Source organism: Aedes aegypti, chromosome 2 (genome assembly GCF_002204515.2).
Source record: "Aedes aegypti strain LVP_AGWG chromosome 2, AaegL5.0 Primary Assembly, whole genome shotgun sequence".
Taxonomy (NCBI): domain Eukaryota; kingdom Metazoa; phylum Arthropoda; class Insecta; order Diptera; family Culicidae; genus Aedes; species Aedes aegypti.
Genome location: NC_035108.1, coordinates 340,512,548 through 340,529,472, shown reverse-complemented (window position 1 = coordinate 340,529,472; position 16,925 = coordinate 340,512,548). Strand labels below are relative to the sequence as shown.

The window sequence follows — 16,925 nt, the reverse complement described above, 5'->3', positions numbered from 1 at the left end:
CTTTCTGCTGATGGCATTTCTTTGCGTCGCTGCTGTTCTTCCGACTCCATCTTCACAGCGATTGCATATCTACTAACAGGCCTATTCACAAGACGTTTCAAATCAGCTGACCGGGAAGCTCTTTGATAGTTTTTCTATGAAAATGACAGCCTCGTGTTTACACCGGTCCTCCGCCGATGTAAACAAATACATGAAAAGGACTATGAAACTTTCACAGCGTAAACAAATACACATTGAATAAATTATACGCAACGGGTAAAAAGTTACAACCATTTGAAAGTTATGCAATTTACGGAATGTACACCCTTTATGCGCTTCCCTTCGTGTTGAAAATTTCAGAAAATCCCAGGAAACATAACAAAAATCTATAAATATGATCTTTTGAAGGCTGTTTGGGTTGGTTTGGGTCATGATGTTTTCTTAGTTCATTTCTATGCCTTGCGACACACGTCACGCTCTGAAGGATTCGAAGTGATCCGAGTAGTCAGTTAGGCTGAGAACCACTGCGTTAGAGCCATTGAGAGTCATTCAAGTTTCTCTTGTCATCAAAAGCCACCTTACCGCTTGCTGATATAAGGCTATTTAACAAATGATTGATCGCGGTGAGCTTGAGTGGCGTGTTGTGATTTACAATTACATTATATTTCTGCGAAATTGGGTTACCTTGGAGCTTGACGTCCCATTCAATTCGGGAGCAACTTTTCATTCTGTCGTCGGAATTGTATTCGGCACCGCACAGAGTGACTTTGTTGCATGGTTGCTTATCGAAACTGCCTCGTCATCGATGGCGGCATATCCACTCCACGCAGATGAGATAACCAACTGGCGAACATGTGTCAAAATATGCCATCTCAGAGTGCCGATACCGTGGCCGATCGATTCAAGCACCTCCGAGGACCTCTGTCACCTTTTTTGAAATTACTTAGTTGTATTATTTGGCATTACCTGTTTCTCAAGACTTTGACGATATAAAGTGTGACTGTCTGGTGACAAACGTCATGGTCTAACATGCAATTCGCACGCTGATGGTGGTAGTTGAACCAGCATTAATTCTCTGCGAAAAATCCAGTTGAGCATTGATCACCTGACCCTAGACATATGGCGCAGAAGTCGCGACAAAACTTGCGGGTGAACGAAGGGGACTGCCGCCGCCGGTGGTAAAGAATGGAAAAATTAAATACCATTACCTTTAATGGTAATCGACATCACCGACATCGATGTGTGGCTGCGTGTATATCGATTGGATATGGTTACCTTTGCAGTCGAAAGTGATGCAAAGCAAGGTAGTAAAATGTGCACTTACTGGATAGTTATCTGATGTTTGCAGCTTGTACGAACTTGCTGTTTTGCTGTAAGATTTTGTTGATTAGGATTGCTTATTCAGTTTAATGGATGACGAAATGACGTAAACAATGTTATGGAATATTGGTTTTGCAATTTCTCATCGTAATAGGCTGTTTTCCATCACGCTAATCTGTCATAAAACGGCATACTTTTCTGCACTGAAGTATGCAGTGTGGGAATAGTCATAACGCAACTGAAACAAGTGCTGTAATGATTCATTACGCAACGCTTTCGCATTACGCAACTGTTTTGAGTTGCGTAATGATTCGTTACACAGCAGTTTTTCAGAAATTGTAAAATGATGGTCAATGCATTTTGATATAATTTCTAATGCCCTCAAGTGGTCTTCTACGAAATTGCAAAAAATGTTGTACGTAACTCGTTGCAGAGCTCGATTTTTACAACACTCGTCTTAATTATCCTACTCAGCAAGCCTCGTAGGATAAATTTACGACCCGTGCTGTAAAAATCATCATTCTGCAACTTGTTCCGTAAACTAAGATTTCTCAATTGAATATCTGGAGGTTCAGAGGTAATTTTAAAGGGTGTACGGAAACAAATTGCGACACACAAATATTTGGCAAACGTAGCACGTTTAACCAATCATCTTCAAACTTTCAGGGAGTAGCTGTAGCAATGTCTAAGTACGCTAGAAGAAGAAGGTTGCTTTTAAAGTGCTAGATGTACTGGCCGCTCTCCGAAGTGATACCGTTAGATGGTTCTGTGTAAAAAAGGGGTTCAGTTTAGGGGTAATGTCTATCTGATTTCTATACGCCTGAATACAGAGCATGAGCTGATTTCAGTGATTCGGCAGAGGCGCGTCAATCCTTCACCTCGTCTGTTTAAAGATTTCTAAAACAAGTCTTTATGATCTAATCGTTTACTTCGTACGATAGAAATTACAAGACCCAATATGCGTTATACCTTTACATACAACATCATCAATCATAGATATATTGATAGAGGTCAAATACTATTTACGACTCCAATAGCCTAGACGTGTTCAGCATAAATGCCATCATTAGCACCCAATGGAGCATTTCACAAATGCGCCCGTCCAGCTCACCAGGCGACCATACGATGCGATACTGACCGACGACAACGTCGACGGAAACAATGTAAGTGCCAATGAAAACGACCAAATGCCCGTGATTAAAAATCCATGACGATTCTCCGTCGATTATTTATGACCAGTTCGAATCGAGCACTAATAAATATTACAAACGTTTACACCTGCACTTATGGGTGTTCCGATTGAAAGGATTACTCGTGGATTGGGATCTGGGGTAGGACACAGCACCAACATCATAAATATGTTGTAAATGTTTTGTAGTTCTGTTCCATTCTATGGGTGCAATTATTGATGCTCGTAGTTATGACATTTTTAGCGACAGATTGCCGATTCCGCTTCAACAGTGCAAAAATCCTAGCAACATTGTTTCCATTCATCGAAAAGTTGAATAGTTTTTGGGCTTTTGGCCGACTGGATCCAAATTTGGCAATTTCCATAGAGGGCGATGCGTTGGCCATAAATCTCTACTGTGGGATTCTGGCTTTGAATGACTCGGAGAATGCGAATGGGCAAACAAATGGAGCGATGGAGCGCACTTGCCAAACAAAATGCCGTTTCGATTCATGTTCGATTTATGTTAATTTCGGCATTTTACTCCGCGAGTATTATTTGCGGCTTTGGAATGGCCCATTGCTCACGGTTTTTGCATGCTCGGATGGGTATTTCCCATTTTCCGTTTTCGATGGGAAACAATCGGCTGGTGGAAATTGTGGAGAATACAATATGGGGTGTCTCCCGATTTTCGTGAAAACTAAATGCCTTTATTTATTGTTATTATTTTATTAGCTTCGGTTTGGGAATCGTATGAATAGAGAGATTTGAGTTTTTGAGCGCATGCTAGTTGCATGCAAAATTTATGCGAAATACATGACGAAGAATTTAAAAAAGGGTATTTTTTAGCAACAGTTTTAAAAGACAGGCTGTGATTCTTATTAATTAAATTTCTCAAAACCGTATGAATTTCTCATACCGTCGATTTGAAATTTGTTTCGATTTTGTTGACAGTCATGTTCACAGCAAACTAGTACCTACTAACATTTTCAACTGTGTAGAAGTCCCCATGCGCTGCACAATATTCTAAGTATCCAACTTGCTACACAAATCGTTCACTATATTATCCATTTACCCCATTTATAGGTTTTCCGAATAAATTCATTCGGATCGATTTCCAATGGAGTATTTATTGTCTCTTCTTCATCGACATGTTCGTTCCACGCATGGAGCACCAGCAATTCAAAGCTTAGAATTTTAGCACTATATAGTTGGATTGTTTTCCGCCAATATCGCATCGGAATCGATTTATTTCTCCGAACTCGGTTGCATTTTATCGCCAGCAGGGGAAAAAATCTACAAACAGAATGATCAATTGGACTGAATTCTCGTGAACATTTCGTAACTGCAGCTTTGCCTTCTATTTATGCTAGACGCAGCGCCGACCAATCATTGACTGCTCCGGGTTGACGGTTGGCAATGGAAATGCATTTGTGCGAGCTCCAGTCATTCATTTCGCAGCCATCGACCGGGAAAGAATCGCAAACGATGTTACGCATGGTTTAAAATATATTGAAATGGAGTCAAAGCCCGTGACTGGGTTGTTGTCTGTCTGACGTGGCTGTCGGTTAGTCAGTCAGCCCCAATGAATATTCTACACCTTTCGCCCGAGTTTCGGAAATATCAGAACTTCCAGCGGTGGAATTCGAGTTCGAACTGTGACTGACAATGTTCCAACGAGTCCACAGCGTGTAGCTCTTACAATTGAGCTAGCCGTTTCAGTCATTTATACACTGACTGGTGGAAAGTCATAAAATTTTAACGAAGTGGAAATATATGTTCAGTTTCTGTGACGAGCTCCGTTGGGGGTATGGTTTGTCATTGACACTGATTCAGTCTGCCGTTCGTGATACACTGACAGAATTTCTAGTTTGATGTGAGTGATTGATTAGCAGTTCGATTTTCAGGTGAATAGGGTCCTAAAGGCCTGTCCCAATTTTAGAGCCAAACGCTTACAATCAGGCCAAAAACACATGTTTACTCAATTTTTTAATGTTTTTCTTTTGTTTAAGTCCAAAAAATTTCTTTTTTAGATTTTGTCACACTCTTTGGCTTAAACTCAAATTTTGGGTGTATTTTGCTTTCCGTGTCCCTTCCGAAATGTCAGATAGGAACAACCCCAGTGTTAAAACTAAAAGCCCTGTGGTGTTTTTGTCGATTAAGCGAACGTCAAACATGAACAAAAGTGTCAAGGTTCATTTATTGACCCAATTTTTGAATTAAAGTTTAAATATGATGTAGCCGTTATTTGAGCGGGAAAAATTGCTAAAATAGTTGCAGTAACATGGTCTTTCGTGTCATTGAATAAAAACAAGATTTCATTAAACATTTTAGGACCCAATTGGTTATTTTTAGTTGGTCTAGTGAAGCATGTTAATTTGTTACATTATAACCGTTTAATTTGCTTTGCTCACTTTGCTTTGCTTTGCTCACACACTTAAAAAATATTTCCATAATTCTTTGAGTTACCTTTAAATCACCACTGAAAAAGCTGAAATTTTCACAGAAAACCTTCACGTAAGGATGGTAAGGCAGATATAGGAAATTGGATTTTCAAACTTTTTGAAGTATGTGCACCTTTGCAATTGTATTGGGCAATACGGGATTGGAAGTTACTTAGTTGGGAATGCTAAGTTCTTGACAAAACTTTTGTAATCCATGCGAACCTTTCTTGAGCTTTTCCATCTTCTCGGCATTGTCTTTCATGACTCCTTGAAGGTTTTCATCAGACCTAATTAGTATTGTTGTAGTCATTTTCAGAGGTGTTCAAACAATCTCAAAAGTTCATTTACGAATTTCACAGCTATATATCATTTCGGCATATGTTTTCTATAAATATTCCAAACATTTACTTGAAACGTAACACTGATGTTACTTCCAGTAATATCCTCAGAATGTCTCAGGTATCTCTGTCAGTAATTTTTGAAGCCTTTTAGGAAAAAAAATCGAAGTGTTCTATGTTTTGAGTTTGAAATGCTAGGAGTTATTACAAAGAAATCACTTCATCCGTTTCCAGAAATTTTAGAAAAAAAAAACCCTAAACAACTACAAGCATTTCTCCTAGAATTTTTTAATGATTATACCAAGGATGGGTCAAAGAATTACGCTAATAAAACATCTTTTTTAAAAGTTTATTTGGGATATTTCCTTCTTGAAACTCTAGGTTGTTAAATGCTCCCAAGCAACACAGTTTATTTCAACTCAAGAAAAAACACATCTCTTGAAACTAATCAGAGTTGAAAATCGTTGAAAATATAACTTACAATTGCACTGAATAGCAAGCGCAAGAGGTGGAGCCTGTTTGCAACATATTTTTGTTATAGAGAAAATGCATATTTGTTGCAAAATACTTAAGAGGAAAAAAAAATGAAAATAAAAATAAAAACGAGAATCGAACGCCCAACTTCTAGAGCATAAATCTTCTCGTCTACTCACTACTCCACCAGCTCTTCGAAAAACTGCCTCACCAATGCACTATATAAGCGACCACATTGCTTTGTTGCTTATTACATTACTGCACCCTTTGGAATACGAGAGCATCACCGGGAAAATATGAACACGCCCCACAGAGCTGAAGTTTTTGCAAAAACTTTCGCGCAACATATGAGAAACACCATGTAAACAAACAAACTGTTCCTAAAACATGTCTTCGTTGTTACATGATAGGTGAGGTGCAATCCAATTATACTGCAACTTGGTTTAAACAAACGAACTTTTAGCTGTCAAATACGTAGTTTAGAGCAACTTTCACGCAACTTGGATGAAGCTTCTTGAGTTGTGGCTGATGAATCGCAGCTTGCATGCAATGAAGTTATGTTGCGAATGCTCTAAATGAAAGTATATTGAAACAAAAGATTAAAATTGTCATTTTTGTAAAAGTTGCAAGAGTTTGTTTGAAAAGTTACAATGAACACATCTTGATAAACTTGACTTCATTGATGCTTTAAGAGAACGTTTGCAACAAATCTCGCCGTTTCAATAATGTTAGACGTCAAACACGGAGTGAAATGCAAGTTCATTGGAACGACAATAAAAGCTTATGAGCTTTTGATTAATATGCAATAGAACTAGAACTAGGTAAGTTACAAATGCTTTTATTGATACATCTTTGAAACCAGTTTTGGGATGCATTTCTTAGAAAGATGTTTCGCGTGCTGCTTGGGCTGGGCACGGCGTACCATTGATACCTCGCATACCAGAAGGAATGAAATAGACCCCTTTGTGCGGTCCTTAGCCTCCTGTCCAGCAACTCCTATCCCTACCTCCTCGCGGTACTGATCGGGGTACGAGCAATCTAACGGGTAATCAACCTCGGTGGGAACTTTGATCGTATGCTGAAAAGGAAGGGGAAATTTGCTTCTGCATACTTGGAGTGTTTGTACTCCATGTTAGGAGCGGCTTACAATAGCGTCTGTTCCCCATGTCAGGGGCGGCTGATCATCGTCCGAGTGTCGAGAAGGACTCTAAGCTAAACTGCGAACTATGACCTTCCGGACATTTAGGAGGAATAATCCTCCGGAAATCTAGGGTGTTGGTGTCAGGCCCTGCAAGCCAACCGTAAAAAAATCAAGCAATAATCAATGAGCGAATGTACAAGTTGAGGATCAAAGGCCGGTTCTTCATCTTCAGCATAAAAAAACGTGCACAGCCCTCACTCCGGAAGCAGAACTGATGATGATAAAGACACTTTTTACGCGTAGCTCGAACGCAAGTACGACAGCTGCCCAAGCCGCGACGTCAAAATCATCATAGGAGATCTATACGCTTAGGTTGGGCAGGAGGAGGAACTCAGACCGACTGGAAAGTTCAGCGCCCACCGGCTGACGAGCGAAAACGGCTTAAGACCAGTGCTGGGAATGGTAATAGTAGTAGGCTTGAATTTCGCGAAAATCACGTGGCTCTTCTCTGTACATTATTTGTACAATAGTTAATCTTGATAATTGCAAAAATGTAAACAATCCATTTTTGACAGTTTGACCCTGCTCAGTTTGGATCGTAAAAAATCGGCAGAGCGAACCTCGTTGTGATCGGGTCGAACCTGGGTCCGACTCCACTGAATAAAAAAACGTTTTGACAGCTGTTAGGGCAGATCCAGGGCGAACCTATGTTCGCCCCAGCAATAAACGAAAACACCATTAAGTGTCATTGAAGGGTCTAAATGTGGGAAATGCAGCGGGAAATAGAACATTTTTCTACAGGAATTTTGGGTTGCCCTTAGCAACGGGTGTTTTGCAATTTTCAAGGCCTTCGCCTACACCTGCGATGGGCGTGAGTTTCACTGGCTTCGCTGACTGTGATTGGCTTTATTTGGCTACTGTAGAGTGAATTTCAGATTTTTTCCCAACCCTGCTTAAGAATAACTGATATCGTCGCCTCCAAGAATATGGCCATTTGTAGCACGTAATTAGAGCGCAGCTTTCTATACCTCGGAGATTACCATAGCAGACAGCATCACAAATCGACCACGTTTTGATTGGTGGACGGCACGTCTCTGACATTATCGATGAAATCGCTTACAGGACCTATCGTCGACTCTAACCACTATCTGGTGTTGGTTAAACTGCGCCCAAAACTATCCGTCGTTAACAACGTATGGTACCGACGACCGCCCCGGTATGACCTAGAGCGGCTTAAGCAATTGGATGTCGCAACTGCATACGCACAGTACTTCAAGACTACATTACCGGAAGAGGGTTAACTGGATGAAGCCCCTTTTGAGGACTGCTGGAGTACAGTGAAAGCAGCCATCAACGATGCAGCTAAGAGCAACTTCAGGTACGCGGGACAGAGTCGACGGAACGATTGGTTCGACGAGGAATGTAGGCATATTCTGGAGACGAATGCAGCGCGGGCGGTCGCTGCAGCAAGGGACCCGGCAGAACGTGGAGCGTTATAGACGGAAACCGCAACAGCAGATCCGCCAAATCTGGAAGGATAAGATGGGCAGGGCATGTTGCAAAAATGCCGGACAGCAATCCTACAAAGATGCTATTCGCTTCGGGACCGGTTGGTACGAGAAGGCATGGAGCGCAGCGACATAGGTGGGCGGATCAAGTGCGTATCGATTTGGCGAGCGTGGAGCAGAACCGATGATGAAGAGATGCGGTCACGAACCGAGTATTGTGGCGTGAAATTATTGATTCGGTGTGATCTGTTTAGACGTTAACTAAATAAATGAAATGAACTCTTAGAAATTGCATCCAAACCGCCTCTACACCTACACTGCGATCTCCACAGAAGTCTTTCATACAAGAAACTAACATATAATTCTCCACAGGGGTCTCCATAACGAGTACATAGCTTTCCGCTGTGATTAACCCCTCTACCGGCAGCTTCATTTTTTACCACCAAAAAATATTCATATCGCGATAACTTTTCTGTTTTTAGATATTTTTGCACCATTTTTTCACAAGATCTCAAAAAACTCTTCTAGTTTGAGAATCCGTATCGATATTGATATTTGGTGATCTAGTTTTGAAGATATTCCGATGTTCCTTCGGGGACCGACATTCTCCATATAAAATGTCTTTGGCAGCCATTTTGTTTTTGGTCAATTTATCAAAAAAATTAAATGTGTACTGTATAATAACACATAATAAGGAGCTACCCTGAAACAATCATACAAATCGGTTCAGTATTCTTGGAGAAATCTGAAAATTACGATATGAGGTTTTTTAGAGTATTCAATATCTTTATTTGTCCCGCGTGGTACCAGAAACACAAATGCTCATTACTCAAGGAAGGCTGCACCAAATTGCTTCAATTTTCCACAACATACTCGCATTAATGTATCATTCCGAGGAGTTAATATCCGAATACGTAGTATTTCAAGAATTTGTGAAAGAATGGTGCAAAAATATTGAGAAACAAAAAAGTTATCGTGATTTGAATATTTTTTAGCGGTAAAAAATGAAGCTACCGGTAGAGGGGTTAAAGAGGTGATAATACAGCAATCTTTGTAAATGGATACACAGAAGTCTGTACATACGTGTACATGGAAGTCTGCACAGAAGTCTACATAAGTCTTCACAGAACGCTTCATATAATCCTCTATAGACGTGTTCATAGAGGTCTTCAGAGAAGTCTGAAGAAGGATTCACAGAGATCTTCACAAAATTCTTCACATAGGTCATCAAAAATTTATCAACAGAGATCATTACAGAAGCTTTCACAAGATTCTTCTTCGCATGCCCAAGTCTTCATAGAAGTACCCACAGAGATTTCAGCAAAGGTCTTCACAAATCTTTTATGAACGTTAATTTTACCACGACTGGATGTATTTTCCTACTTTACTTTGAGGAATTCATGAACGATGTTCTGGAGTTGTTTGTTGCTGTTACTCGTGAAACCACCCGAAGAAATACACGCAGAACTACCTAACCACTGAAAAGGATACAACATCGTGGAACTACTTGCTAGAATTGCCGAAAGAATATTTTACAAACTTTTCGTAGTTATTCTCAAAAGCACTTTTGAAATGATATTTCGGGTTATTTGAGCAAATTGAGATGCTCTAGAAGAATCTATTAAGGGCTTTGGTGAAATTTCTAACAAAATTCTAGCAGAAATCCCTTGAAGTATGACTTCCAGGATTGATAATACTCCTCAACATCATCAGAGTTCGATGACATATAATCGAGCAGCGTGCTGCCTTTTGATCTTTGCTAAGCAAAGAGGCAACGAAAAAGGAACGAGGAAGTTGCAGCACAAAACAGAGCTGAGCGAAATTCCATCGAAACAGAGTGCCATCACAACTCCCCGAGGACTGTCTTGTTCAGGCGGGACACTCTAGAGTTATTTTGAAGCGTGTGTAAAGGTGAGCATTGCAACAAGACAGAGAATACCAGAGGAAATCCTCGCATTTTTTGTACTCTCACTCGAATTGCATGAGAATCTGTATTGAAAATTTTGAGTTCAGTTCTTACTCCTCAGAAAAACGGCAAAACCGCCTCATCTTTGCATCGCAGAGGAGTTTCTACCAAGCCTGATGCTTTCTGCTAATCTTTTTCAAATCCAGTTTAAAAACCTGAAGGAAACGCTGAAAAAAATCTTGAAGGACTTACTATGTAGTGGACTCGCTATGGAATTATCCGCAAGAACTTTCGAATGACTTTTCGATGAATTCTTGGTGAAATCTGTAGAATCGTTCTTAGAGAAAATAATAACGAATTTGTGTAAGCCCCAAGAAAAACATGAAAATGAATCACTGTGAGAACCATGAGGAATTATTCGAGAAATTCTTGGATGAGCTTGTGCAGCTTTAAATCTGAACAAGTTTATGAAGAAATTTCAGTAGAACTTCTGGATTGAACAACCTCAAACAATATTTTTGCACAAGTTTTCCGATGAAATCGGAGAAATCCCTCAAAGATAGCCTTGAAAGATTTTTGAAGGCATATGAAATATCCGTACAACAATATCTGATGTTATAATCAAGAAGGAAACACTCACTTGATTATTTCGTTTCCTTGACTCACTTCCACAAGCACTCAAAAGCGACGTTGCCGTTTCTCCAACCAAGCTGAGTGTGTCAATTTCCAATGCGCTTTCACCGAGCGACAAGTTAGACAAAAACGGCCGACGGCATCCGATTGAACTAGCAAATCATTCTTTACATTCCGCTCGAATGGCATTCGTGTTTGAGTGCTGATGAGCAATCTTCAAACAATTCAGTGAGTGGAAATCCGTTCATTCTGATGAATTTATTCATTGCTTGCTGAGCGCATTCAGTCGTGTCTATCAGTTACAGGCGGATTGGTTCTCACTCCACTTCGTGTGTCTTTCGATTTTCGGTTTATCTCAACCTTTTGCGATTCGTTGGGATTGCGCCCACCCTAGTAGCGTTCGGCTGTCACTGAACATTCGGTGGAAACAGATACTTTGCTATTTTTTTTATCGGTAGCGTTCATGTGAGTATGTGAATTTTCCCATGCTTGGTTACAACGTCAAGAACCTGTACGAAATTGAATTGATTTTGTAAAACAAAATGCAATAAAATACAGTCATCTCTCCCTTACTCGATATTGAAGGGACCATCGAGTTAGGGAGATATTTAGTTACAGAACACAAAACCAATGCAACTGCGATCCAAGGGACCATCGAGTTAGCCATGAAAACCAACTTTTACTGGGGTTCTCTAACTCGATATTGAGATACGGAATATCAAGTAAGGGAGAGTTAAGTGTAAATACAATACTGGTAACAATAAAGTACGCAAAACTTGAACTGCATACAATATGGTCAAGTTTGGGGATCTTCATCTCCGATGCAAACCGATTGATCTGAAATTTAAATTTTATACTCAACAGGAAATAATTTCAAAATTGATTTCAACAGATTTATAGATTAAACCATCAATTTTTTTTAAAGAATTCAAATTTAAGGTCAATCGGTTTGCTAGAAGCTGTAATACAGTTCCCTAAGCTTGGTCATTTTGTATGAAAATTGGCCTTTATGTACTTTGTTCTTGCCAGTACTGTATCTGATGTTCTTATAAAAATCTGAATCATTGTTGAAACTCTTAATTCAGTTTTTGGAAAAGTTTTGGATTAAATCTTTAGAGAGTTATTCCTGTAATATATTTTCAAAAAAAGTCCTTCGTTACTCTTGTGGAAACCGTGGAGGTATTCTTGCAACAACTTTTTGAGGAATACCTAGCAACATCTTTAAAATTCTTCTAATAAAATTTCTTGAAAAAAGAACTTAGAATAAATTATAAAGAGGCTTATTGGACAAGCCCTTGGAGAATTTATTTGAACTTGTCCATAGAAAAAATCTTGTAGAATTCCCGAAGGTGTTCCTGGAATAACGTCTAGAGGAGTATCTAGCAAAATCTTTGATAAAATCCATACAAGCATTCTAGAAAAAAAAAACTTAGCATAAATCATGAAAGGGATTATTGAACAAGTCTTTGGGGTGTTTTTTTGGGTACATTATTGAGAATAGCCTGGAGCTTTGGAAGAATCCTTAGGAGAGTCTTTAAATGAATCCTAAAAAAACACTTGAAAAAATCAAGGAGCTATTTTACAAAATAGCCTTGTACAATTATTTGAAATTTCCTTACCTGACGAGGCTCCTGGAAGAACCCCGATATAAATATTATCCATTCATTTGGGATTCTTTACAAAAGTTTGTAAACCATTTCTTTTTTTGACTGGTAAATTCTTTTTTGAGGAAATCACTGAGAATGGCCAACGAAAAGTTTTGACCTCCTGGAAGATTTATGTGTGAGAGAATCTTAAGGAAGAGTAATAAGGATTGATTATTTATCATTCCCCAGAAATCTATTCACCTTAAAACCATTTCCCTGAATCTCATTCCCCAGAATGCACCATTTCTCAGAAACCTGTACATCTAATATTTAATTAAATGAATTATTATTGACTAGTGGTCCCGGCAAACTTCGTTTTGCCATCAAGTAGGTTGTTGAAAAACGCCATGAAATGACAGTTCTTTTCTTTTTCGTTAAAGAGGTGAACCCGCTTAAGGCTGAAAGCCTCTATAATAAAGAAAATCTAAGAAATCATTCTTTCTCGTTTTTCCGACTTTCCCAGTAAATATCATGCACTTTTTATAGATACAAACACGTCGGAGCACTTCAGGAACATATCTATGAGAGACTTTTCAAAATCCGACAGCTCGTTCTCGAGCCAATTCATGGCATACAAACATCATTCCATTTTTATTCATATATACGATAAGATAGTGGATAGATAAACAGCTAGCAAAATAAATTGGTATTCGTCACTAGTAAACACAATCTTTCTATTTATCTATTATATATATTAAAAAGGAATTGGTGTTTGTATATCACGAAATGGCTTAAGAAATAAATGGCCAATAAGCCATTTTGTATGGGAGACTTTATGGCGTTATTCAACAGCCTACTTGATGGAAAGGCCGGGAGCACTAGTAGAATAATAAACTCTTCTTTCAATCAAATCTAAAAAATGTGCATATCATTAGTTTACTATAAATAATTAACAATATATCATTAACCCTTCTTTTAGTCTGATAATGGTACAGGCCAAATGTTCAGATTCCATAAGGCATAAAAATTATTTAGTATGAAGCATTTCGCCATAATTAGTTAAATGATCAAGGACCATTTGGTGTAATGAGCATTTTTCATATCACCATGAACAGTTAATTTGAATAGAAGGATCATCTTTATGGTAGAATTCCAGTTATGCTAAATGGTCTTTACATAATTTATATACTATTTGAAACTATATATAAAGAAGAGTATGTCTTTATATTGTGTTCTCTATATAGTTTTCTGGGGAGTGGTACATTCGGGAGAACGGTTTTCGGGGGAATGGTTTTCTGAGGAATGTAATAAAATCAAAAGGATTACCTAGAACATGGTCAAGCTTCCCAAAGCGTTTTTGAAGAAATTATAAAGAAAAATCTGCTGGGTTTATTACACCCAGTACTAACGCCCGCGGATATTATACAAAGCCATTCTGAAGGTGAAGATGTTCGAAGCACGTACGCGGAAGAAATTAAGCACTCAAAAGTGAGTTCAACTCAACTCGGGGGGTTCGTGCGTTAACCTAATTTTGAGTTGATGGGGTAGAAGTTGGTTGCATTTACTGCCATGCGAAAAAAACCTACTGGTTAACTTCTTTTCACTCAACCGGTAGATCAAATAACTCAACTTACAGTACTATACCACTTACTCAAATTTGAAGTAACGCACAAAGGTTCTGTTTAGGGTTGTTTTGCTCTTCGCTCTCTAACAAAGAGCGAATGAAATAGGGAGAGAAAAAAAACTCAAAAATAGGTTTAAAAAATACTCAAATATGGGTTTTTTGTTTTCTCCGTGTACGGTCCAAAGTCTTCTCGTAATGGAAATTCCATCGTATTTTTCACAAGATATACGAATGCAAAAATGGCAACTTCTTCTTTGCTGAAGCTACTTCTAAGCTCTTAGTTAATAAATTGTTGAATTTTTCATATAACACTGAACTAATATGCCGATTTTAATTATATGGGGACTCTATGTCAAGAAGAAGAAGAAAAAAGATTAATATAAAACAAGACTGAATGATACCAAACAGCATTCAAATCCATTAAACAAATTTGCAATCAACGCTGTTGTTTGACGGTCCATCATACTTCTGATTTTGGTCGATTTTAATTTACCTTTTTGGCAAACCGGGACGAAAGCTTTTTGTCGCGGTTTTCCACCCGTCCCAAAATGTCGGGCGCGTTTTAATGAAGGTGTTAAAGGTTACCGATTACGGAGAGTGGTTGTCGCGTCACAAGTTTTTTATTCACTCTGGACTGCTTGTTTTGGGATCGGGAACCTTGCGGTTACCAATTTGCCTAAAATGGTCAACCGAAATTAGTATCTACTCGGCATGGAGCAAGCATGACCAAATTGCGTCGCAGTGGGTTGCAAATAAAGTGGATGATTTATTAATTTTGGTCCCTTTTTTCGCTTTTCAATTACAGATCACATCAATGCTGAACCGCGAGAACATCCAGTTTTGAGATCTTGTTTTACTAGTGAAAGGTAAGTCACGACGGACGGATTGCAATGCGCTGCCGGTTGGCCGACCGAGTTGATGATTGATTTTGAATTGTGGCACGTTTTGACTCATGACGGAATATTCAGAAGGTGCGAATTAAGATATTTGTTGTGCCACGCCGTTCCGATCGATCCAAGCGAATCTGACGATTCATTATTGGCGGCCAACCCGTGTGAGATTTAAATCCGCTGCCCTAAAAAGATAATTTTTATGAGCGAATTCATACCGCTTCGACTGTCACTTGAAGCATTTCGATTGTAATTCAAGCCCCGCGTGATATGGGGAACCCGAGCAGGGAATTAAAACTATTTTAAAACTTATTTTGATATGGTGATATCATCGCTTTAGATAACCCCATGTGATAATTACTCGGACTGAGCTTACAAGAATCGAATAAAACATGAGATCAAATTTATTTATAAACATTTACAGAATAATAGTATTTTTTGATATTGATATAGTGTTGTGGAAAAGTTTATTGTATATTTGAATTTTTTAATCAAAATAAGAAAACTATGAGTAATTTGTTATGTTGTGATAATACAAAATATAAATCTTAATTAGTTATAACCTTGAGGTACAAATTAGATAACGAGATTACAATATTGATAAGACCTCCAATACTCAACTCCATAACTGGACAGGCCATCGTGAAGGTTTATTTAATTCTTCGAAGTTGGAAAATCAAAAAGTTAGCAATTTTGGCTTATATGGTTGAGTTATATAACAGTTTTGGGATAATTTCTAATTTCTGTTAGAATATTCTTTTCAAAAAATTCTTTAAAACTGATGTTTTTGTTATTAACAAATTAATTAGTCTCAATTAAATAATCACGAATAAAACCATAGATTAAGATGCTTTCAAGCTAAATCTAATGTTAAGATCGAAAATAACTGTAAAAAAAATTGCACAACGACAAAATCAGGAGAATCAGATAACCATTCATGCTAAAAATTTGATCAAATGGTCATCACTATAGAGGGACCAATATATAACATTTACAGCTCAAACGGGCTTCTGGTTTGTGCTGTTGATGATTTGATATCATTTTGCTAAAATTTTGAAATCAGACTCTGCTCGGGAATCGTTCCAATAAGCCTATTCACCATTCACCATACTCTGTCCTCGTCGTTCCGGTTCAATCCCGGCTTCGTCCATCGTCCTCCGTGAGGCGTATCGACGACGATGACTATGGTGTGTGGATGAGATCATATCCCGCCTTCAGAATAAACATATTGTACACAGTCAATTAATTTCTTGTTGCCGCTTCGGAACGCGCAAAATGATTGCAACGGATTGAGAGGTAAAGCGTACCAATAGTATCGATGCTTTCTCATTTTTTCTGGTTTATTATAATCAATCAAGGTCTTAGTGGAAAGAAAACAAAATATATATAAGAACAATTTAGAAGAGTTATTCATTGAAGACCTTCCTTAGCCGAGTGGTTGAGTTTGCGGCTACAAAATAATGCCATGCTGAAGGTGTCTGGGTTCAATTTCCGGTCGGTCCAGGACATCTCCTTAATGGATGTTTATTTGACTTCCCTGGGAATAGAGTATCATCGTACTTGCCACGTTGTTGAATATGCATTGTTGGTTGATTTTAACCAACTTGCATTCAAGTTTACCAGATTTTAAGTAGATTTATTTACTTACATGGTTTTCCTCTGACCGTTATTATCAGAAAAAAAATCTCCATCAAATCAGCGCTCATCACTTGTTTTCTATGGCTATGTAAAATTTGCAAAACAAAATCGTAGGACTCGTTTTGAAGTTACGCCTTTTGATTGCATAAGTTCACAAATTCAAAGGAAATCTGAGGTATTCAAATAGGGTTTCATTGATTAGAAAAAGAATTCTAACATTAAAATATTTGATTCAAAGTTCGTTCATTTAGTTATTTGTAACTTCTAGGCGGAGTT

The 16,925-nt window shown here is 38.4% G+C and overlaps 1 protein-coding gene across 5 annotated transcripts in view; it reads left to right on the top strand.

Annotated features, from left to right (window-relative positions):
- The window catches only part of LOC5568488 (dnaJ protein homolog 1), a 230,922-nt gene that overhangs the window by 58,273 nt on the left and 155,724 nt on the right, over positions 1–16,925 (top strand). For all 5 annotated transcript variants that reach the window (XM_021846084.1, XM_021846085.1, XM_021846083.1 and 2 more), the window contains exon 3: positions 14,927–14,987. The gene's annotated coding sequence lies outside the window, so the exon portion shown is untranslated. The remainder of the gene's footprint in view (positions 1–14,926; positions 14,988–16,925) is intronic.